This window comes from Microcaecilia unicolor, chromosome 3 (assembly GCF_901765095.1).
Source record: "Microcaecilia unicolor chromosome 3, aMicUni1.1, whole genome shotgun sequence".
NCBI classification, from domain to species: Eukaryota; Metazoa; Chordata; class Amphibia; order Gymnophiona; family Siphonopidae; genus Microcaecilia; species Microcaecilia unicolor.
In genome coordinates this window covers 173,632,750-173,655,806 of record NC_044033.1, presented here as the reverse complement: position 1 = coordinate 173,655,806, position 23,057 = coordinate 173,632,750, and the positions used below count along the sequence as shown (strand labels likewise).

The following is a 23,057-nucleotide window of genomic DNA, read 5'->3' as shown; positions in this document are numbered from 1 at the left end:
GTTTAAGTTTATGATCTTTCTCTCTTCCCCTCCTACCATGAATCCTGCACCATTCCCTCTTCTTCCCTCAAACCCCCCCCCCCCAGCACTGCTTCCTCTTCTCCCCCCACCTACCCTCCTCAAGCCACCAAACCTGCTTCATTTGCCAGCACCTGCAGCCATAATACTCTGCCTGGGCTGCCGGCAGATACTTCCCTCTGCTACATCCCACCCTCCTCTGATACAACTTCCAATTTATGCAAAGGCAATGTGCAGCAGAGGGGAAGATCCTGTGGCAGACCAGGTAGTGTGTTACGGCTGCAGGTGCCGGCAACTGATGTAGGTTTGATGGCTCGAGGAGGGGAGGCGGGGAAGAAGAGGAAGAGTTGCTAGATTTGTGGCAGGGTTGAAGGAAGAAGAGGGAGAGTTGAACTCACAGGTGGGGGCTAAAGTTAAAAAAAAGGACCAATGTTGGACTCACAGGGGAGGGCTGTGGGAAGAATAGGGAGCATTGTTGGACTTGATGGGGGCTGAGGGAAGGAGAGGTGCTGAACTTGTGGGAGAGGAGAAGTTCTGGACCCATGGGGGGAATGGGACAGGAGAGATGCCAGACTATGGATGAGAGAACCAGGAAGAGAGGAGAAAGATGATGAACCATGGGGGAAGATGGTGGACCATGAGGGTGCCGAGAAGAAGGGGAGATGGAAGACCATGGGGGGAGGGGCGGGGAGCAAGAAAGTGAGTAAGAGAGGAGGAGAGATGCAACTACATAAACCCTGATGATGTGCTTCTTCACACTTAGGCTTTCACTTTTGGTGTGCAGTTGCACACAGCAATGGGATTTGAGTAGCCATCAGGCTTATTTTCAAAAGTGATCGCCGGCGATCTTCCGACATAAATCGGAAGATGGCTGGCTATCTCTCAAAAGCGGTGAAATCGGTATAATCGAAAGCGGCTTTTCTGACACCATCGCTGCTTTCCCGTCGCCACTCCCCCAGTGGTCACCAACCCCCTCCCACACTAAAAAAAAATAAAAATACAAAACTTTTTTGCCAGCCTGTATGCCAGCCTCAAATGTCATACCCAGCTCCCTGACAGCAGTATGCAAGTCCCTGAAGCAGTTTTTAATGGGTGCAGTGCACTTCAGGCAGGCAGACCAGGTCCATCCCCCCCCCCCTACTTGTTACACTTGTGCTGCTAAGTGTTGAGCCCTCCAAACCCCCCAAAACCCACTGTACCCACATGTAGGTGCCCCCCCCTTCACCCATAAGGACTACGGTAGTGGTGTAGAGTTGTGGGGAGTGGGTTTGGGGGGATTTGGGGGGCTCAGCACCCAAGGTAAGGGAGCTATGCAACTAGGATAGCCAAGGATAGAACAATCTCCTCCAGCCACCGGCTCCCGGTACAATGAAGACTAGATGTCCACCAGTAACTTCAATCTTAAGGACTTTTATTCCATGCAGGTTTCTAGTACACAGATCCAACAGCAGCATACATACCAGGATTCAATACAGGCTTACAGGTTCCAGTCTGGGATCTTATCCAGTGCACAATAAACAGTAATTCAATTCCCAAGACAAACAGTTCTTTCAGTTCATCATCACAGTTCAGTCACCCCAGCAGCAGTTTCTACCTATCCTCTTTACCTTCAGGAGAGTTCAATATTTTAGGGACTCCTTCTACCCAAGGGTTTTCCCCTGCATCAGCTTCACAGTGAATTCAATACTTTTGAGACTTCCTCTCACCCAAGGAATTTCAGCCTGCTTCAGTACTTTAGGGACCTCCCTGCCCAAGGGTTTTCAGCCTGCAATGCTTCTCTCTCCACTGCTGCTCTCCTGGGACTCCTCCCCACCTGCCAAATCAGTCCCTGGCTTCTGCCTTCACAACCAATCATTCTCCACTCATTAGCTTCTCTACACACCCATACCAGCTGAGTTGAGCATTAGCCTAATGAGGAGCTCTTGCACACTGGGTTTCCTAGTTTTCTTTCCCCCTAGTGGCAGCCAATCTACACCTCCTGTTAGCTTACACCCATGTCCTCCCTTATTGCAGCTAAGAGTCCAGTCCGGGTTCTTCATCTCTCCCTCTGGCTCCTTGCCTGCAATGCCTTCTGGGACTTGTATTTCAGACTGAAACTGCCTTAACCCAACTATCCTGGAGGTGACTTTATCACAATATATATATATAGTTCCTTCAGCATGGGAGCGGAAAGGTCAGAAAGCAATATATTGTTTTGCAGATGACATACAGTTGATAATCCTATGTGAGGGTCAACCAGCAGCTGTATATAGAGAAATTGTAATTTATAAACAAAAGTCTAGTTGTGGCCAGCTAGACTGAAGCTGGATCCTGAAAGACAACAGTATGGTTTCAACCTAAGTGTCGTTAGGGATGTGCACAAGACAATATTAAATTAACATGTGTTCATTCACAGGGTAATGGACATGAAATTGATTTGGCATGTGTAACAGTTTTTAAGGAGCACTATCAAACTGAATGCATACTAACAAATGTACCATGCATCCCTACTTGCCACACATGCCGAGTTTTGCCATTCAACAAGGTGTAGAAGTGAGGAATGTAGGGGTAGTATTACATGGAGGCTTGACATTGGCATTGCAAGTTTCGATGGCAACTAGGGCGTGTTACAATCAGCTATGGCAGATATATCAACTACAACCCCTACTATCAAGGCTGGACTTGGCAACCATTATCCACACACTAGTGACTTCCATATCAGGGAAGCCTTGTGCCCCTTCTCAATTAATGTTGATACTCCTAATAACTTTCTTACCCTCCCCCCACCAAGATTTTGATAACTGAACTCAACAATCATGACTTTTCCGACAACACATTTGGACATCAGTTTCCAAAAGCATGGGCTATCTGAAAACTGCCCATTCTTCCAGTAGGTAATGGTAAGCATGGATGATTCTTTCAGTTTCTGTGTCAGTCAAGAGCTTTGTTTGGCTTTCACTGCTGATGCTCTCTGCTGCCCCCAGGTGACAGCCTAGAGAGTCCTGGTCCAGATTATATACCTGTAATGCAGCGGTTCTCAGTGTGTCATGAGCATCCAGGAGGTGTGTCAAGGTCAGTACACAGTGGTAGTTTTTTTTGGGTTGTTGTTTTTGTTTTTTTTTTTGTTTAAGTTTATGATCTTTCTCTCTTCCCCTCCTACCATGAATCCTGCACCATTCCCTCTTCTTCCCTCAAACCCCCCCCCCCCCAGCACTGCTTCCTCTTCTCCCCCCACCTACCCTCCTCAAGCCACCAAACCTGCTTCATTTGCCAGCACCTGCAGCCATAATACTCTGCTGGGCTGCCGGCAGATACTTCCCTCTGCTACATCCCACCCTCCTCTGATACAACTTCCAATTTATGCAAAGGCAATGTGCAGCAGAGGGGAAGATCCTGTGGCAGACCAGGTAGTGTGTTACGGCTGCAGGTGCCGGCAACTGATGTAGGTTTGATGGCTCGAGGAGGGGAGGCGGGGAAGAAGAGGAAGAGTTGCTAGATTTGTGGCAGGGTTGAAGGAAGAAGAGGGAGAGTTGAACTCACAGGTGGGGGCTAAAGTTAAAAAAAAAGGACCAATGTTGGACTCACAGGGGAGGGCTGTGGGAAGAATAGGAGCATTGTTGGACTTGATGGGGGCTGAGGGAAGGAGAGGGGCTGAACTTGTGGGAGAGGAGAAGTTCTGGACCCATGGGGGGAATGGGACAGGAGAGATGCCAGACTATGGATGAGAGAACCAGGAAGAGAGGAGAAAGATGATGAACCATGGGGGAAGATGGTGGACCATGAGGGTGCCGAGAAGAAGGGGAGATGGAAGACCATGGGGGGAGGGGCGGGGAGCAAGAAAGTGAGTAAGAGAGGAGGAGAGATGCAACTACATAAACCCTGATGATGTGCTTCTTCACACTTAGGCTTTCACTTTTGGTGTGCAGTTGCACACAGCAATGGGATTTGAGTAGCCATCAGGCTTATTTTCAAAAGTGATCGCCGGCGATCTTCCGACATAAATCGGAAGATGGCTGGCTATCTCTCAAAAGCGGTGAAATCGGTATAATCGAAAGCGGCTTTTCTGACACCATCGCTGCTTTCCCGTCGCCACTCCCCCAGTGGTCACCAACCCCCTCCCACACTAAAAAAAAATAAAAATACAAAACTTTTTTGCCAGCCTGTATGCCAGCCTCAAATGTCATACCCAGCTCCCTGACAGCAGTATGCAAGTCCCTGAAGCAGTTTTTAATGGGTGCAGTGCACTTCAGGCAGGCAGACCAGGTCCATCCCCCCCCCCCTACTTGTTACACTTGTGCTGCTAAGTGTTGAGCCCTCCAAACCCCCAAAACCCACTGTACCCACATGTAGGTGCCCCCCCTTCACCCATAAGGACTACGGTAGTGGTGTAGAGTTGTGGGGAGTGGGTTTGGGGGGATTTGGGGGGCTCAGCACCCAAGGTAAGGGAGCTATGCAACTAGGATAGCCAAGGATAGAACAATCTCCTCCAGCCACCGGCTCCCGGTACAATGAAGAACTAGATGTCCACCAGTAACTTCAATCTTAAGGACTTTTATTCCATGCAGGTTTCTAGTACACAGATCCAACAGCAGCATACATACCAGGATTCAATACAGGCTTACAGGTTCCAGTCTGGGATCTTTATCCAGTGCACAATAAACAGTAATTCAATTCCCAAGACAAACAGTTCTTTCAGTTCATCATCACAGTTCAGTCACCCCAGCAGCAGTTTCTACCTATCCTCTTTACCTTCAGGAGAGTTCAATATTTTAGGGACTCCTTCTACCCAAGGGTTTTCCCCTGCATCAGCTTCACAGTGAATTCAATACTTTTGAGACTTCCTCTCACCCAAGGAATTTCAGCCTGCTTCAGTACTTTAGGGACCTCCCTGCCCAAGGGTTTTCAGCCTGCCAATGCTTCTCTCTCCACTGCTGCTCTCCTGGGACTCCTCCCCACCTGCCAAATCAGTCCCTGGCTTCTGCCTTCACAACCAATCATTCTCCACTCATTAGCTTCTCTACACACCCATACCAGCTGAGTTGAGCATTAGCCTAATGAGGAGCTCTTGCACACTGGGTTTCCTAGTTTTCTTTCCCCTAGTGGCAGCCAATCTACACCTCCTGTTAGCTTACACCCATGTCCTCCCTTATTGCAGCTAAGAGTCCAGTCCGGGTTCTTCATCTCTCCCTCTGGCTCCTTGCCTGCAATGCCTTCTGGGACTTGTATTTCAGACTGAAACTGCCTTAACCCAACTATCCTGGAGGTGACTTTATCACAATATATATATATAGTTCCTTCAGCATGGGAGCGGAAAGGTCAGAAAGCAATATATTGTTTTGCAGATGACATACAGTTGATAATCCTATGTGAGGGTCAACCAGCAGCTGTATATAGAGAAATTGTAATTTATAAACAAAAGTCTAGTTGTGGCCAGCTAGACTGAAGCTGGATCCTGAAAGACAACAGTATGGTTTCAACCTAAGTGTCGTTAGGGATGTGCACAAGACAATATTAAATTAACATGTGTTTCATTCACAGGGTAATGGACATGAAATTGATTTGGCATGTGTAACAGTTTTTAAGGAGCACTATCAAACTGAATGCATACTAACAAATGTACCATACATCCCTACTTGCCACACATGCCGAGTTTTGCCATTCAACAAGGTGTAGAAGTGAGGAATGTAGGGGTAGTATTACATGGAGGCTTGACATTGGCATTGCAAGTTTCGATGGCAACTAGGGCGTGTTACAATCAGCTATGGCAGATATATCAACTACAACCCCTACTATCAAGGCTGGACTTGGCAACCATTATCCACACACTAGTGACTTCCATATCAGGGAAGCCTTGTGCCCCTTCTCAATTAAATGTTGATACTCCTAATAACTTTCTTACCCTCCCCCCACCAAGATTTTGATAACTGAACTCAACAATCATGACTTTTCCGACAACACATTTGGACATCAGTTTCCAAAAGCATGGGCTATCTGAAAACTGCCCATTCTTCCAGTAGGTAATGGTAAGCATGGATGATTCTTTCAGTTTCTGTGTCAGTCAAGAGCTTTGTTTGGCTTTCACTGCTGATGCTCTCTGCTGCCCCCAGGTGACAGCCTAGAGAGTCCTGGTCCAGATTATATACCTGTAATGCAGCGGTTCTCAATCAGTGTGTCATGAGCATCCAGGAGGTGTGTCAAGGTCAGTACACAGTGGTAGTTTTTTTTGGGTTGTTGTTTTTGTTTTTTTTTTGTTTAAGTTTATGATCTTTCTCTCTTCCCCTCCTACCATGAATCCTGCACCATTCCCTCTTCTTCCCTCAAACCCCCCCCCCCCAGCACTGCTTCCTCTTCTCCCCCCCACCTACCCTCCTCAAGCCACCAAACCTGCTTCATTTGCCAGCACCTGCAGCCATAATACTCTGCCTGGGCTGCCGGCAGATACTTCCCTCTGCTACATCCCACCCTCCTCTGATACAACTTCCAATTTATGCAAAGGCAATGTGCAGCAGAGGGGAAGATCCTGTGGCAGACCAGGTAGTGTGTTACGGCTGCAGGTGCCGGCAACTGATGTAGGTTTGATGGCTCGAGGAGGGGAGGCGGGGAAGAAGAGGAAGAGTTGCTAGATTTGTGGCAGGGTTGAAGGAAGAAGAGGGAGAGTTGAACTCACAGGTGGGGGCTAAAGTTAAAAAAAAAGGACCAATGTTGGACTCACAGGGGAGGGCTGTGGGAAGAATAGGGAGCATTGTTGGACTTGATGGGGGCTGAGGGAAGGAGAGGTGCTGAACTTGTGGGAGAGGAGAAGTTCTGGACCCATGGGGGGAATGGGACAGGAGAGATGCCAGACTATGGATGAGAGAACCAGGAAGAGAGGAGAAAGATGATGAACCATGGGGAAGATGGTGGACCATGAGGGTGCCGAGAAGAAGGGGAGATGGAAGACCATGGGGGGAGGGGCGGGGAGCAAGAAAGTGAGTAAGAGAGGAGGAGAGATGCAACTACATAAACCCTGATGATGTGCTTCTTCACACTTAGGCTTTCACTTTTGGTGTGCAGTTGCACACAGCAATGGGATTTGAGTAGCCATCAGGCTTATTTTCAAAAGTGATCGCCGGCGATCTTCCGACATAAATCGGAAGATGGCTGGCTATCTCTCAAAAGCGGTGAAATCGGTATAATCGAAAGCGGCTTTTCTGACACCATCGCTGCTTTCCCGTCGCCACTCCCCCAGTGGTCACCAACCCCCTCCCACACTAAAAAAAAAATAAAAATACAAAACTTTTTTGCCAGCCTGTATGCCAGCCTCAAATGTCATACCCAGCTCCCTGACAGCAGTATGCAAGTCCCTGAAGCAGTTTTTAATGGGTGCAGTGCACTTCAGGCAGGCAGACCAGGTCCATCCCCCCCCCCCCTACTTGTTACACTTGTGCTGCTAAGTGTTGAGCCCTCCAAACCCCCCAAAACCCACTGTACCCACATGTAGGTGCCCCCCCTTCACCCATAAGGACTACGGTAGTGGTGTAGAGTTGTGGGGAGTGGGTTTGGGGGGATTTGGGGGGCTCAGCACCCAAGGTAAGGGAGCTATGCAACTAGGAGCAATTTGTATATTTTTTTACAATTTTTAGAAGTGCCCCCTAGGGTGCCCGGTTGGTGTCCTGGCATGTCAGGGGGACCAGTGCACTACAAATGCTGGCTCCTCCCATGACCAAATACCTTGGATTCCGCCGGGTTTGAGACCGCCGGCATTTTTTTCCATTATCACTGAAAAACACAACCGGCCATCTCAAACCCGGCGAACTCTGGCATTTGGCCGGGCTACACCGTATTATCGAAAAAAAAGATGGCCGGCCATCTTTTTTGATAATACGGTTCCGGCCAGCTGTAGCACTGCCGCCAAAATAGATCGCCGGCGACCTATTTTGCCGGCGACGTTCCAATTATGCCCCTCCATGTCTCCTGGTACCAAACTGGGTTTCCTGAGTCAGTTCTCCTCTCTGAGCTGTTGCCCTGCTGAACACTGAAGCTGCACTTTTTTTTTTGGGGGGGGGGGGGGGGAAGAGAAGAGGGGACAGAAAGCTGCCAGACAATAAAGGGTCACAGGAGAGAGATGGAACAGAATTGCTGGACAATACAGAGGAAGGAGGAAGAGGATACATGAAGCTGCTGGACCATGAAGGGGAAGTAGGGAGAAATTTGCTGGAATATAAGGGTGGAGGGAATGGGAGAGAATACATGGAAATGCTAGGCCACAAGGGTGGAGGGGATAGGGAAATGCTGGGCAACAAGAATGTAAGAAGGGAGGGGAGATGATTGGCATGGTGGAACCATATGGGAGGAACCATAGTGGTTTTCAAAGAGATGAGTGAGAGGAGGATGGTTAAGTACAGAGGGCAGAACTGTAGTAATGGAGAGTGGGTGAATGAGAAGGGATTAGGAAGTCAGGGAAGGAGTAAGACAGGAAAGGTAGGGGGTGAGAAGAGACGGAAAGTTGACAGGTACTGGTAAGTGAAATATGTAGGTGGAGAACTGCAGTGTGAGAATGTGAAATTTGTGTGAGCAGAGAGAAAGAGGAAATATGTCAGAGACTGATGTAGAGAGTGAACAGAAGAAGACAGAAGGACAAATGGCCCACCTCCACTAGAAAGAGAGCAGAAGACAGACAGGAAAGCAGAAAAGAAGAAACTGGGCCCAGCATGCTTAGAAAAATAGAGGGCCCCTTTTACTAAGCTGCGTAGGCGCCTATGTGCGCCCAACGTACGCCAAATTGGAGTTACCACCCAGTTACCGCGTGGCCCTTGCAGTAATTTCAATTTTGATGTGCATCCACTATGCGCGTCTGAAAAATATTTCTTATTTTCTGACGCGCATAGCAGACGTGCACCAAGTGGCATCTGACGCGTGTAGGTCATTACCACCCAAATTCTTTACTGCTAGGTCTGTGGTTGGCGGTAAGATCTCGGACCCCAAATGGACGCCATGGCAATTTTGATTTTGCCGCACATCCATTTTCAGCAAAAAAAAAAAAAGGCTTTTTTTACAGGTGCGCTGAAAAATTATTCTGCACGTGCCCAAAACCCGAACCTACACTAACGCAGGCCATTTTTCAGCGTGCCTTTGTAAAAGGACCATAAAGTTCTCAGACAACAAAGGTAGAAAGAAGTGTTTTATTTTGAATATATTTGGTGGAATACATTAGCTTTGGGAGATGTGCACCACCACGGACTGTTCAGTACAAGAGGAAATACATTTCTGTTTTTATTTCTCTTATTCTCTTATCTTGTGGTACATGCTTAGTTTGACTTCTTTAAGTTCCCAATTTTTATCTTTATAATTCTATTTCTAATTTGTGATCCATTGTTCTGTATCTAGTCTGGGTTTTTCTGTGTTTTGTGTGTAACTGAAGTATGGTATTCTGTTTGCATGAAGTTTCTATGTAGAATTCTGTAACAGTTCTGTTTTATTAGTAGGTGTATTGGTGTTCTAGGGCCCACGTAATACTAGCCGTCAAGCCCGTAACAACGGGCTAGTTTTTTGTTTTCCTATGGCCTCCTCCCCCCACCAACCCTGCTCTCTCCCCTGCCCTCCCCCCAACTGTTTCCCTCAGTTCCGTCCCCTCCTTCCCTCCCTGCTCCCTCCTCCTCCGATTTCCACGCCCATGTCCAAGCCCTCCTCCCTATTGGGCTGTACTGCTGGTGGAGGCGGGGCTTGGACTTCTACACTCTCAGCATTCCGACTGTACTGTGCATTTGCAGGCGAGTCAGTCACTTGCCATTTATATGTTTGATTTGTAGTACTGCCTGTCCCTAAGTAGGGTTCTTGTTTGAATCATAAGAATTAGTGCTACTGTCGGATGGTAGATTTAATATATGTATGTTGAGTTAGGATTTTTTCAGGTTTTATGTTATTTCATGATGTGTCTTGTAGGAGAGAGATTCATGTTCCTATTACTGAGATGACATGAGAATCAGAATTTTTATTTTTTTATGGTATGGTAACTTCCATAGAGAAGATGTGCTAGTTATGACCTGCGCCTATTGGTGGGAGACAGGATTTTGTGGATGCAGAGCATGTTTACATTTAATACATAAGAACTGACATACTGGAGTTTAATTAATAAACTGTTCCCACCAGACTTTACTATTAAACAATTGTTAGTAGCTTTTATTTTTCATATATACAGTGCTCAGTATTGCTAGTATGCTTCTATCCCAAAACATGGCATGCTAGCACAACTGCCCTCCAACATCATAGCACTGTGCCTGCCTGCCTGCCTACTTATTGACTGAATCACTCTCTTAGGAGTTAATGTCAGATTCTAAAGAACTTGACTTGGTAAAGTCACTTAACTTCAGGCTTTTGTATTCAGTGCCAGGGGCTGGTTGTGCTGCTGCAGATCAATTTTCACCCCAGTGTCTGTCTGTGTTCTTGTTAAAACCAATGTCCCATTGCTGTTCCCTGCAATGGGACATTAAGCCAGAGAGTTAGGTCTTGAAGGGCAAGTTTTAACTTTGGGCAGGGAGTTTCACCCTGCAGCCCAGGACATAGAAAGGGAGAAGGAGCTGGAAAGAAAAGGGGATAGTGGGTGGGGGTGGGAACGGGGACTTCGGGGAAGTGGACAGTTGACATTTAAAAACTGCTTCCTGCCATAGCTCCCACAGGAGATTGGATACGGAGAATGGAAAGGGAGGGGGTTAGCAGGAGGTTTAAAAATGGGGATGCATTTGGGGCGTAGGGTCTTCACTCTGCTCCTCGGAAGCTGCTTACCCGCCCGCCCACCCTTTCTTTTCACGTGGGTAGGACAGGCCTTGGGATAGGTTGGGGTTTCTAGGGGTGGCTGGTGTGTCGCAGTGGGCGGACACCCAAGCTACAGGCCACAGCTCATCAGGCAATGAACAGGGCACTGGGGCTCTATGAGCCGGAGGTCTGGAGGGTCAGGTGACCCAGAAAAGGTTGGGCATGGAGGACCATTCCAATTATATTGCCCTAGTTGGCAGGGCGGAACAGTGTGGCATAAGATATATTATGTTTGCAATTTGTTACTATAGCTTGGGTGTTTTGTTTAGTTGCTATAATTATTCATTAGTGATAGTAAACAAGCTGCAGCCAATAAATATTTCACCAACAGTGTGTAAGTTGTGGTTTGTTTTGTGCAAGGGTGGGGGGCCGATTGGTCCCCAGCGCCAAACTTTATCAGACCAAAGGTTCAATGGTGGGGGAGCGGTGGCCCAGCCCCAGCTTTGTCTCTCAGCGGCCCTGGAGTAGGGAAGGAGATAAAGTTGAAGCTATGCCCTTTGGTGGTGGTGGGGGGGGGGGGGGGGTCTTTGGTTGCCTGCAGGTCTGGAGTTGCCTGATGGTTCCCTGCCAAGAAACCAGGAGGACAAAAGGGGAATCCTAAGTGAGGAGTGTGATCACTGGCTGTAAAGGTGGGTTGCAGTTCCTGAAAACGGCAACCGGGATACTGTGTGTGCTACAGGAGAGAGGAGAAGCCCAGCCCAGGAGCAGGAGATTAGAGCTAGTGAGAGCTCATGACCAGGGTCGCTGGAAGAGGGTCAGCCCAGAGAAGACTGAGTTCTTCGCAGAGACTGAATTTGAGCGAGTGGAGAAACAGCCACTGAGAATAGCACTGCCTTACAGGATAGGCATGAACAGGAGAACTGTATGTATATACGTATGTGGTACAGGTATCCCTGTAAATATACCTGAGAGGAAAAATGGTGCAGAAGTTTCCCTGAGGAACACCAGATGGACTGGACCTAAGTTGGTGTACATAAGTACATAAGTACATAAGTAGTGCCATACTGGGAAAGACCAAAGGTCCATCTAGCCCAGCATCCTGTCACCGACAGTGGCCAATCCAGGTCAAGGGCACCTGGCACGCTCCCCAAACGTAAAAACATTCCAGACAAGTTATACCTAAAAATGCGGAATTTTTCCAAGTCCATTTAATAGCGGTCTATGGACTTGTCCTTTAGGAATCTATCTAACCCCTTTTTAAACTCCGTCAAGCTAACCGCCCGTACCACGTTCTCCGGCAATGAATTCCAGAGTCTAATTACACGTTGGGTGAAGAAAAATTTTCTCCGATTCGTTTTAAATTTACCACACTGTAGCTTCAACTCATGCCCTCTAGTCCTAGTATTTTTGGATAGCGTGAACAGTCGCTTCACATCCACCCGATCCATTCCACTCATTATTTATACACTTCTATCATATCTCCCCTCAGCCGTCTCTTCTCCAAGCTGAAAAGCCCTAGCCTTCTCAGCCTCTCTTCATAGGAAAGTCGTCCCATCCCCACTATCATTTTCGTCGCCCTTCGCTGTACCTTTTCCAATTCTACTATATCTTTTTGAGATACGGAGACCAGTACTGAACACAATACTCCAGGTGCGGTCGCACCATGGAGCGATACAACGGCATTATAACATCCGCACACCTGGACTCCATACCCTTCCTAATAACACCCAACATTCTATTCGCTTTCCTAGCCGCAGCAGCACACTGAGCAGAAGGTTTCAGCGTATCATCGACGACGACACCCAGATCCCTTTCTTGATCCGTAACTCCTAACGTGGAACCTTGCAAGACGTAGCTATAATTCGGGTTCCTCTTACCCACATGCATCACTTTGCACTTGTCAACATTGAACTTCATCTGCCACTTGCACGCCCATTCTCCCAGTCTCGCAAGGTCCTCCTGTAATCGTTCACATTCCTCCTGCGACTTGACGACCCTGAATAATTTTGTGTCATCGGCGAATTTAATTACCTCACTAGTTATTCCCATCTCTAGGTCATTTATAAATACATTAAAAAGCAACGGACCCAGCACAGACCCCTGCGGGACCCCACTAACTACCCTCCTCCACTGAGAATACTGGCCACGCAATCCTACTCTCTGCTTCCTATCTTTCAACCAGTTCTTAATCCATAATAATACCCTACCTCCGATTCCATGACTCTGCAATTTCTTCAGGAGTCTTTCGTGCGGCACTTTGTCAAACGCCTTCTGAAAATCCAGATATACAATATCAACCGGCTCCCATTGTCCACATGTTTGCTTACCCCCTCAAAAAAATGCATTAGATTGGTGAGGCAAGACTTCCCTTCACTAAATCCGTGCTGACTTTGTCTCATCAGTCCATGTTTTTGTATATGCTCTGCAATTTTATTCTTAATAATAGCCTCCACCATCTTGCCCGGCACCGACGTCAGACTCACCGGTCTATAATTTCCCGATCTCCTCTGGAACCTTTCTTAAAAATCGGAGTAACATTGGCTACCCTCCAGTCTTCCGGTATTACACTCGATTTTAGGGACAGATTGCATATTTCTAACAGTAGCTCCGCAAGTTCATTTTTAGTTCTATTAATACTCTGGGATGAATACCATCAGGTCCCGGTGATTTACTACTCTTCAGCTTGCTGAACTGACCCATTACATCCTCCAAGGTTACAGAGAATTTGTTTAGTTTCTCCGACTCCCCCGCTTCAAATATTCTTTCCGGCACCGGTGTCCCCCCCAAATCCTCCTCGGTGAAGACCGAAGCAAAGAATATGCTGTTTGGACTGCTTAATAAAGGTTTGAAGCACTGACTGTTGCAGAGTTGAAAGAAATAAATAGTTTCAGTTTGCATAAGCTGGGACTACATAATGACATCTTTGAGCACGAGGGTACAAGTGCCTCCCAAACCCCCAGATCACTATTCTGGACCACAGACCCACTCCCGAGCTGGACTGCAGGCAAAGTGGAATAGATGGGTGAGGGGCGAGTAGCCTGGAACGTGAAACGGAACTAAACTGATCTCTTTTGTGGGGGTTTGGGGGCTCTCTGTTTTTGTTTATTTTTACTGTATTCTGAAGTTATGTTAAAAGTATGTCAAGGTAAATAAATTACATCAAATCAAACAAAACAGGAATTTCTCTTACCTTGCTCTGCTCCGATACTCTGTCCCCTCCATTCTCACTCAGAATCGCGACCAGCTTCCATTACTATCACAGAAAAACAAGTCTTAGGCGGGAGACTTGTTAACGGGTTCGGGATTAGATTAGTAAAAATATTTAGCAGCCAAAAAAATAACAAAAGGAAAAATGTTCTTTTCTGCAGGCTATTCTAATTGTGCTTTCAGCAGCCGCTGCTGTTTCCCGGCACCTCCAGTGAGCTGTTCGTCTGTGCTTTAGTGAATCAGGAGACAAGACGAGATGACTTTTTTTTTCTGGGTGGGAACCAGATCCTTTGATCCTCCTTGCAGCAACCCTTCCAAAACGTATTCAGAAGATACTAGTAGAGGGAGGAGCTGCTGTCCAGAGTCCATTGATGGAATGAACTGGTTCACCCATGCCTGAACAATAATGCAAAAATATATACACGTTTATAAGTACTGGCAAGAACGAGGTTTAAAAAAAAAAAAGGTCCCTAGAACATGAAAATAATTTTAAATGTGTTTCTCTCTGATTCAGTTTGTCAAAGTGACTGACAAGTGAAAAACAGGCTTTGCAAGAAGCAGTGAAAGATCCTAGAGAGGGCTGAAAGAGGAACGGTAAAATGCTGCTTGTTTGTTGAAAATAAAGTCTGCAGTTCCCAACTCCTCTTTCTACGGGGGGGGGGGGGGGGACCCGGCACCGGGGTCTGTCTGCTGCTCCTGTCGGGGACCCGGGTGATAGCGTTAACCCGGTCCCAACAAACAGGAGCAGCAGATGGACCACGGCCGCACCCCCACCCCCACCTTGGAGGCTGGCGGGGGCTGACGTAGGGGCAGCTGCGGCCTGAGCGAGGGGCGGGGCGATGATGTCCCATATGTGGGGGCGCCTCTGCCCCCGCCCCTGCCCCGTCTCTCGGTGGCCCAGCTCCTCTGCACGTATAAGGAGCATGTGCGTATGTGAGAGAGGGGGGGGAGAGAGAGTTCAATGCTGCTGATGCCAAACATTCCATTGGTATGCAATTGTATCAAGTGTAATACTACAACAACTATTAAATGTCACTGTCAAAACTTTTCTCCTCCTGCACATGTCAACCCTCGGTATTTCATCCTTATCTTACGATCTGTAAGTATTTCGTTCTCGTACTGTTGAAAATTTACAAATAAACAAGCGAAAAGAAAAAGATTTGAAAGGATGCATTTTAAAACCCTTGGTTGCTACTGTGGCAGGAAAACAGGTAATTGATACGCTTCTCCATCACTAGTACACATTTGTAACCACGTAGAAAACTATACAATTCAGTTACTAAGTTGACTATTGCAACCTTCTTCTCGCTGGCCTCCCGCTTAGCCATCTATCCCCCCTTCAATCTATCCAAAATTCCGCCGCACGTCTTATCTACCGCGTGAACCGATACTCTCATATCACCCCTCTCCTCAAGTCGCTTCACTGGCTCCCGATCCGTTACCGTATACAGTTCAAGCTTCTCCTATTGACCTTCAAGTGCACTCAATCTGCAGCCCCCCCCCCCATTACCTCTCTACCCTCCTCTCCCCGTATGTTCCCACCCGTAACCTCCACTCTCAGAACAAATCACTCCTATCTGTACCCTTCTCCACCACCGCTAACTCCAGACTCCGCCCCTTCTGCCTCACATCACCTTATGCCTGGAACAGACTTCCCGTGCCCATACGCCATGCGCCCTCCCTGCCCATTTTCAAGTCCTTACTCAAAGCCCATCTCTTCTCCCTTGCTTTTGGCGCCTAACCACCTTCCCCATTCATGATACCTACACTGACTACAAAGTTTGTAACCTTTAGATTGTAAGCTCTCTTGAGCAGGGACTGTCCTTCCCCATGTTTAAACTTGTACAGCGCTGCGTAACCCTGGCAGCGCTATAGAAATGCTAAGTAGTAGTAGTAGTAGTAGTAGTAGTAGTAATTTACAACAAAGAAAATGAAATGCACAGAAATAGGCCTGGGTGATGTGGCTGGGAACTCATGGAATAATTTCTAACCCTCTTTGTATGTGTACATATGTGCATGTGCGTGTGTGTGTGTATGCTTCTAGTATGTCTGTGTATGTTGCTTTCTTGTAGGTGTGTATCTGTTAGAGAATGACACGGGGACAAACCGCAGGCTCCCCGTTCCTGCTCCACTCCCCATGAGCTCTGCTCTCATCTGCAGAAGCCTCCAACTCTTATGATTTTATATTTAAATCTTTATTAAAGTATACAAAAAGAACAATATGCTGTGCAATTGTTGTTTATAAATCACAAATAGAAAACAATAATAACGAGCAACTATAATAACCCTCCCCTCTACCCTTCCAACCCCAACAATAGCTGATTTCTACTACCCCAAGAAATCCTAATCCACCGTTAAAATGTCCAGGGGTATAAAATACAGCCGGTTCTGTATGCCCTAACAGGGGAGAAATATGCCCTATGAAGCACTGTTACGATATTTTAAATTGTGGATTAATAATAAGTCATCAACAACTTCAGGATTCAGTCTATCTCTCCTGTCTTCCACTGTGGCCACGGAGGAGTCGGAGGAAGACGAAATATGAAGACTGCTGGTAAGCAGCGGGGGAGGGCAGATACACCCCTGCTTAGGGGGCCCTTTTACTAAGCCGTGGCATAAAGTGGTCTGTGGCAGTGCAAGTGCTGCGTACGTCTAGTAGCACTATAGAAATGATAAGTAGTAGTAGTAGTAGTAGCTTCAAAGTAGAAGGAGGAGTGGCCTAGTGGTTAGGGTGGTGGACTTTGGTCCTGAGGAACTGAGTTCAATTCCCGGCACAGGCAGCTCCTTGTGACTCTGGGCAAGTTACTTAACCCTCCATTGCCCCATGTAAGCTGCATTGAGCCTGCCATGAGTGGGAAAGCGTGGGGTACAAATGTAACAAAAATAAAAAAATGACATGGGAACAAAGTTTTCTGGGTCAGGGTAGAGGGTGAGTGTTGGACTGTGTTTGTTTTTTTTTTAATATCTCCCTTCCTGGCAGTGCACGAGGCAATCCCTGATTATGCTTTGTCAGGAAGGGAGATATTTACCCGTAATACAGCAAATGGCTGCCGTATGTGATATTTTTTCTGACAGCACAAAAATGTTTAATGCAGCCAAAATTTGCATGCCGTTAGTTTACTGCACTGGGAATAAAATTTTGCTTTAATATTTTATTGTTGTATTTTAACAGATACAACCAGCAAATATAACCTCCCTTCTAATAATATTCTATACTCCCTCCGACCCTCCCTCTCCCCCTTCCTGAGCAAACTGACAGCAGTGAGGCACAGGTGACTCAAAACAGGTGAAACCAGTTGAAAGACCATTTCAGAGATGGGTCTAGTAAAGTACAAAGAAGGAGGTGTCTGATGGCTGTTAGTAGTTTTTGTCAGTTGACATGATAAATAGAAAGAGAATAGTATCAAAAAAAGTTCATTTATGATGACCTTACGAGACTGGGACACTGGGCATCTAAATGGCAGATGACGTTTAATGTGAGCAAATGCAAAGTGATCATGTGGGAAAGAGTAACTCAAATTATAGTTATGTAATGCAAGGTTCCACATTAGGAGTCACTGACTGGGAAAAGGATCTAGGCATCATCGTTGATGATATGTTGAAAGCCTCTGCTCAGTGTGCAGTGGCCGCTAAGAAAGCAAATAGAATGTTAGGTATTATTAGGAAAAGAATGGAAAACAAAAATGAGGACATTATAATGCCTTTGTATCACTCCATGGTGTGACCGCACCTCGAATATTGTGTTCAATTCTGGTCACCGCATCTCAAAAAAGATATAGTGGAATTAGAAAAGGTACAGAGAAGGGCAATGAAAATGATAAAGGGGATGGATTCCTAAACAAAAAGTCCATAGACCATTATTAAAATGGACTCGGGGAAGCAGCATAAAATGTATAGTACTGTTTTGGGATCTTGCCAGGTACTTGTGACCTGGATTGGCCACTGTTGGAAACAGGATGCTGGGCTTGATGGACCTTCGATCTGTCCCAGTATGGCAATACTTATGTACTAATGGCAGGAGAGGGCTTTGATGACAAGTCCAGTAGTTAGAATGTGAGGACAATGCCAGATGGATTTCTACGGTCTGTGTCCTGTATATGGCAAGACAGATCAGGATGGGTTGGAGCACGTTTTGACAGCAACTTCAGTAATTGGTAAGTAGGGCCAGTGCAAGGCAGACATTTTTATAGCCCGAGTCCTGAAAATAGCAAGGACAGATCAGGATCAAGTATGCATATTTTTTATACCACATTCATATCCAGGCTTAGCTACTGGACCAGGTGAGGCTTTGGCCCAGGATGCTGGTAATTAAGGGCGCCAAAATACCCAGCCTCTTACCTCACCTAGTCTACAGGTTAAGTGTTTTCTTCCCTTCCCCACGTGTCCAGCAGTGCTCCCTCACCTCTTTCACTCCTCCCCCCCCCCCCCCCCCATGGTCCTGTAAAGTTCACAACAGGCTGTCTTCTGCCGCCCCTGTGTCTTCCCTCTGCTGCATCCGGCCCATAGAAAATTGCAACAGTGGAGAAAGGACATGGTAGAGGGAAAACCCAGGGTCTGGCTGAAGACAGTCTGACATGCTGCTGCTGGCAACCGTTGTAAATTTTACAGGACCATGGGGGAGTGAGAGAGGGTGAGGGAGCACTGCTGGACCCACAGAAAGCGGAGCAGATGAGAGGGAAAGAGAGACTGGATTCAGTGGGGAGAGGGGGTGGGGCGCAGGAGGCAATGTCACTGTCCCTTGAGCTGGCCCTGTTCATATCATAATGCTAGGAGTGCGGGTCCTGTATATCTCAGTAGGGGAGGAGAAAACATCATAAAGTGGAATTTAACGAATGAACTGTTGTAATAATACTATTGACTTATTTATTTGGATTTTGCTCATACCTTTTCAGTAGTAACTCAAGGTGAGTTATATTCAGGTACACTGTAAGGCTCATTTTCGAAAGAGAAGGGCATCCAAAAAGTGAAACAAAAGGCACATGGGCGTCCCTGTGAAAAAAAGTAGCCCAAATCCAATAATCGAAACGGCCGTAAGGACGTCCTCAGCACGAGGACGCCCATCTATGGTCGTCCCCACAGGGGGCGTGTTAGGGGCGCCGTTACGAGATGGGCGCCTCCAACGTATAACGGCTAGTGAAATGGTTTTGCAAGGGCGGGAACATGGGTGTCCTTAGTTAGACCTGAAATAAAAGTGACCAGGGTAAGTCGTCTTTAGACCCATTAGCGATTTTGTGGAGTTGGAGTGGCGAGATCGTTGTTGGGAGAGAAAGCTGAATCGTTGTTTGCAGGGAAAGCTGAGAGTTTGTTCAGTACGGCAAATGTAAGCCACATTGAGCCTGCAAATCGGTGTGGAAAATGTGGGATACAAATGCTACAAATAAAAAATAATAAATAATACCTGTTACCTTTTCACCCTCACCTGCCTCATTTGTGTTTTACCTTTTCAGCTTTCTCTACCCCTTCTAGTCCCCAAGCCCAGACACCACACTACTCCTTCCTCTATCTCCCCCATCCCCTCCCCCTATCCCTCTCCATTCACTGTCCCCAAGTTCATATTTCATTCCCTTACCTGATTGTAGTCTCTGTTTGTCTCTTTGAGGTAGATGCACTAAACGTTTTTCATCGTTAAATGAGCCCTCAGGGAAGAATTTCCTATCCTTTCCATGCACTTAAGCCTATTTTCCGACGACAGTAGCAGCTAACGAAAACGGAATGGAGATGAGCAATTAGTGTGAAAACCCCATTGAAACGACATGCACTAACCTTTTCCGATTGCCTTTACGCAGGAAAAAGGCAGGAAAACTAACGAGAGGTCTGGACCTCTCGTTAGGACAGCTCTGTGCCAGGAAAAAGTGTTAAGTGAAAAAATAAACAAACTTTGAGCCAATCCCAGCGCATTAGCAGAGCTAAAAGCGCTGTGATTGGTCCAAAGGACCTCAGAAAACACATAAAAAAATAAAATAAAAAAAGGATCGGGAGGGGGCAAGGGCGCTCATCAGGAGCGTCCTGTACGGACGGCCTTGCCCCCCCCCCCGCTGCTCCCCACTTTCCGCCGCTCCCCCCACCCCGAAAAAGCAAAATTCAAGCAGCCCCTGCCCCCCTCCCTTCCTCACTACTCTCACCTCAGCTCCGCCTCCCGACATCCTCCGTCCGTGCCCCGCCCCCTTTTGGGGTCGTCGCCGCCATTCCCCTCCTCCATCGGGCCCCCCTTCCTCTTACCGGGCCCGTGCAGCGCCTCTCTCCTCTGTCCGAAGGCGCTGCACGGGCAAGAAGAAAGCTGAATCAGCTGATGCCTGCCTTCGCAATGGCGCGTCTTTCTCCTGCTGCGCCCGCCCCTGTCTGACGTCAGTAACCTACGTAGGTTACCGACGTCAGAAAGGGGCGGGCCCAGCAGGAGAAAGACGCGCCATCGCGAAGGCAGGCATCAGCTGATTCAGCTTTCTTCTTGCCCGTGCAGCGCCTTCGGACAGAGGAGAGAGGCGCTGCACGGGCCCGGTAAGAGGAAGGGGGGCCCGATGGAGGAGGGGAATGGCGGCGACGACCCCAAAAGGGGGCGGGGCACGGACGGAGGATGTCGGGAGGCGGAGCTGAGGTGACAGAGTAGTGAGGAAGGGAGGGGGACCGGGGCAGCTAGCATTTTGCTTTTTCGGGGTGGGGGGAGCGGCGGAAAGTGGCGAGCAGCGGGGGGGGGGGGGGGCAAGGCCGTCCGTACAGGACGCTCCTGATGAGCGCCCTTGCCCCCTCCCGACCCTTTTTTTAATTTTTGTTTTGATTTGATTTGGGAGCCATGTGCTTGTGATTTGACTGTGTTTTGACTGTTTGTGGCATGCGCAGAGCAGCTAACATAACGCTTGGCTGCTCTGCGCATGATTTGGGGGCCGATTAACGATGTGTATTGTGATTCTTTGGTACATTGTACGTTTCAATACCGATCTCAGCATGTGTGACTTTTTTTTTTGGTGCATTTTTCGTTATTTTAAAATCGTTAGGGACTTTAACGATTTAGATTTTTTTACGTTTGGTTGCTGCATCTGCCTCTTTGTCCTGTGAACTGCTGCAGGGTGTTTGTGAAGGCTGTCCATTGCTGCTTGGAGAGTGAGTGGCTAGAGGGTGTCGCAGGAGAGTTTGTAGTGGGTCAGAGAGTGCTTGCAGTGTGGCTCTGCGGTGTGTGACTGCATTGTTGGCGGTGGTGGGAGAGTGAGTGTCAGCTTCTGTTTGTTGCTGCTGTGTTTCACCAAGTTGGTAGGGAGAGGTGAGCACTGGTGTCACTGCATTGCACCTATAGTGTGGGGAAATGGAGGCACTAAATGCACAGGTGGCTTACATGTTGGAGGAAGAGGGGAGGCACCACAGGAGGTACTCACGCCCCAGAGTTTTCAGGCCCCATAGCAGTTTCCTAAACCTCACTGACCTGCAGTGTCTCACTAGGTACCGCTTTGATAGGGCTGCCATTCAGCACCTTTGTGACCTGCTCAAACCCCTCCTGCAGCCCAGGACCCGTAAGAACAACCCCATCCCTGTGCACCTAAAGATCACTGCTTCTCTATCTTTTCTGGCCACTGGGAGTTTCCAGTCTGTCCTATCTGTGAACATGGGTCTCACCCAGGCTTCCATTTCTAACTGCCTCACCCAGTTCCTTGATGCCTTCCTTACCATACTTCTGAGTACATCACCTTTCCCACCACCACCCAGGCCCTGCAGAACAACATGGCTGACTTCTACGCCGTAGCTCGCTTCCCCTAGGTCATAGGCGCCACTGACTGCACACGTTGCACTAAGACACCCCCCCCCCCCCCCCGGCCACGAGAGGCCACTTATAGGAACAAGAAAGCATTCCACTCACTCAATATGCAAGTTGTGTGTGACGCCCAGAGGGAGATTCTAGATGTGTGTGCCCGATACCCAGGTTCCACCCATGATGCCTATATATTGCAGCACTCAGGAATCTTCCGCAGGTTTGACCGAGGGTAGATCACTGGCGGATGGCTCCTAGGTAAGTGCAGCATGGATCTGCCCAAACTATACTTCCTCCACTGGGCAACCCTCAGCACTGTCTCCCTCCAGCTCACTCCACAACCCACTATTCCCCCCCAACTTCCACAAGGTACCCACTCCAAACAATACACACTCCTCTTTCTCATCCTGCTTCTCCCCAAAGGTGACAGATGCCACCCACAGCGGAGTTGGCTCATGACCCCCATAGTGCACCCACAAACAGGGTCAGAGGAGAACTACAACAGTAGACATCAGACCACACGTGGCATAATCGAGCGCACCTTCGGACAACTTAAGAACAGGTTCTGACGTCTGGATCGTTCTGGAGGGGAGCTCCTGTACAGCCCCCAAAAGGTGGCAAAGATATTCCTGGCCTGCTGCATGCTACATAATTTGGCAATGCACAGAAGACAGGCCCACCCAGAAGAGCCACAGCAACCTCAGCAGCAGGCCCCAGATGCACAGGATGAGGAGCCCCCTCCACCTCCCGCCCATAGAGCAGAGTGCACACCAGCTGGGGGTCAAAGCCAGGCAAAAACTGATCGAGACAAGTTTTGTGTGAGAGTTGACATTTATTTCTATCACATAGTACTTACACACCACCACCACCACCACCACCACCCCCCCTCCCACCACAATCACCCGCTCTGTGCATATTCCCCTCCCCCCAACCCTCACCCCCCCCCCCCCCCAGCATGTCCCATCACTTTCCCTGGCCCCGTCCCCATCCCCTCCTACCCTTCCCACTGTGTTCCTTTGCAGCTGGTGCTGCAGGGGAACTCTGTTGAGAGTCCTCCTCTGATGAGGTCCCACTCTCCTCCTCTGTGTCCACAAGGCAGCCTGCTGCCTCGGCTGCCCTGTGGAAGTCCGGCCACCTTGCGGTCTGTGGCTTGCCCTGCAACCTGGGCACAGGACCCAGAAGGGGAGCTGGTGTGGTGGCTGCTGGACCAGTGGCTGGGGAGGCTGAGGATCTCAAACTCCTCTTCTTTGCGGGTGGCTGGTGTGCAGTGGTGGAAGTAGACGCCACTTGTTGCTGCATCAGGGCTGTACTAGGTGCTTTCAGGTCACGGCGTAGGCCTTCGATGCTGTGCTCCAGCTGTTGGAGCTGCTGTACCAATTCACGTTGG

The 23,057-nt window shown here is 48.2% G+C and overlaps 1 protein-coding gene across 2 annotated transcripts in view; it reads right to left on the bottom strand.

Moving 5' to 3' along the window:
• Positions 1-23,057, bottom strand: part of B4GALNT1 (beta-1,4-N-acetyl-galactosaminyltransferase 1) — a 367,142-nt gene that overhangs the window by 256,305 nt on the left and 87,780 nt on the right. The window contains exon 1 of one of the 2 annotated variants that reach the window (XM_030196596.1): positions 13,919-14,100. The exons of the other annotated variant lie outside the window; for it this stretch is intronic. The gene's annotated coding sequence lies outside the window, so the exon portion shown is untranslated. Of the gene's footprint in view, positions 1-13,918; positions 14,101-23,057 lie in introns of those variants that run through there. 2 annotated transcript variants of the gene reach the window in all.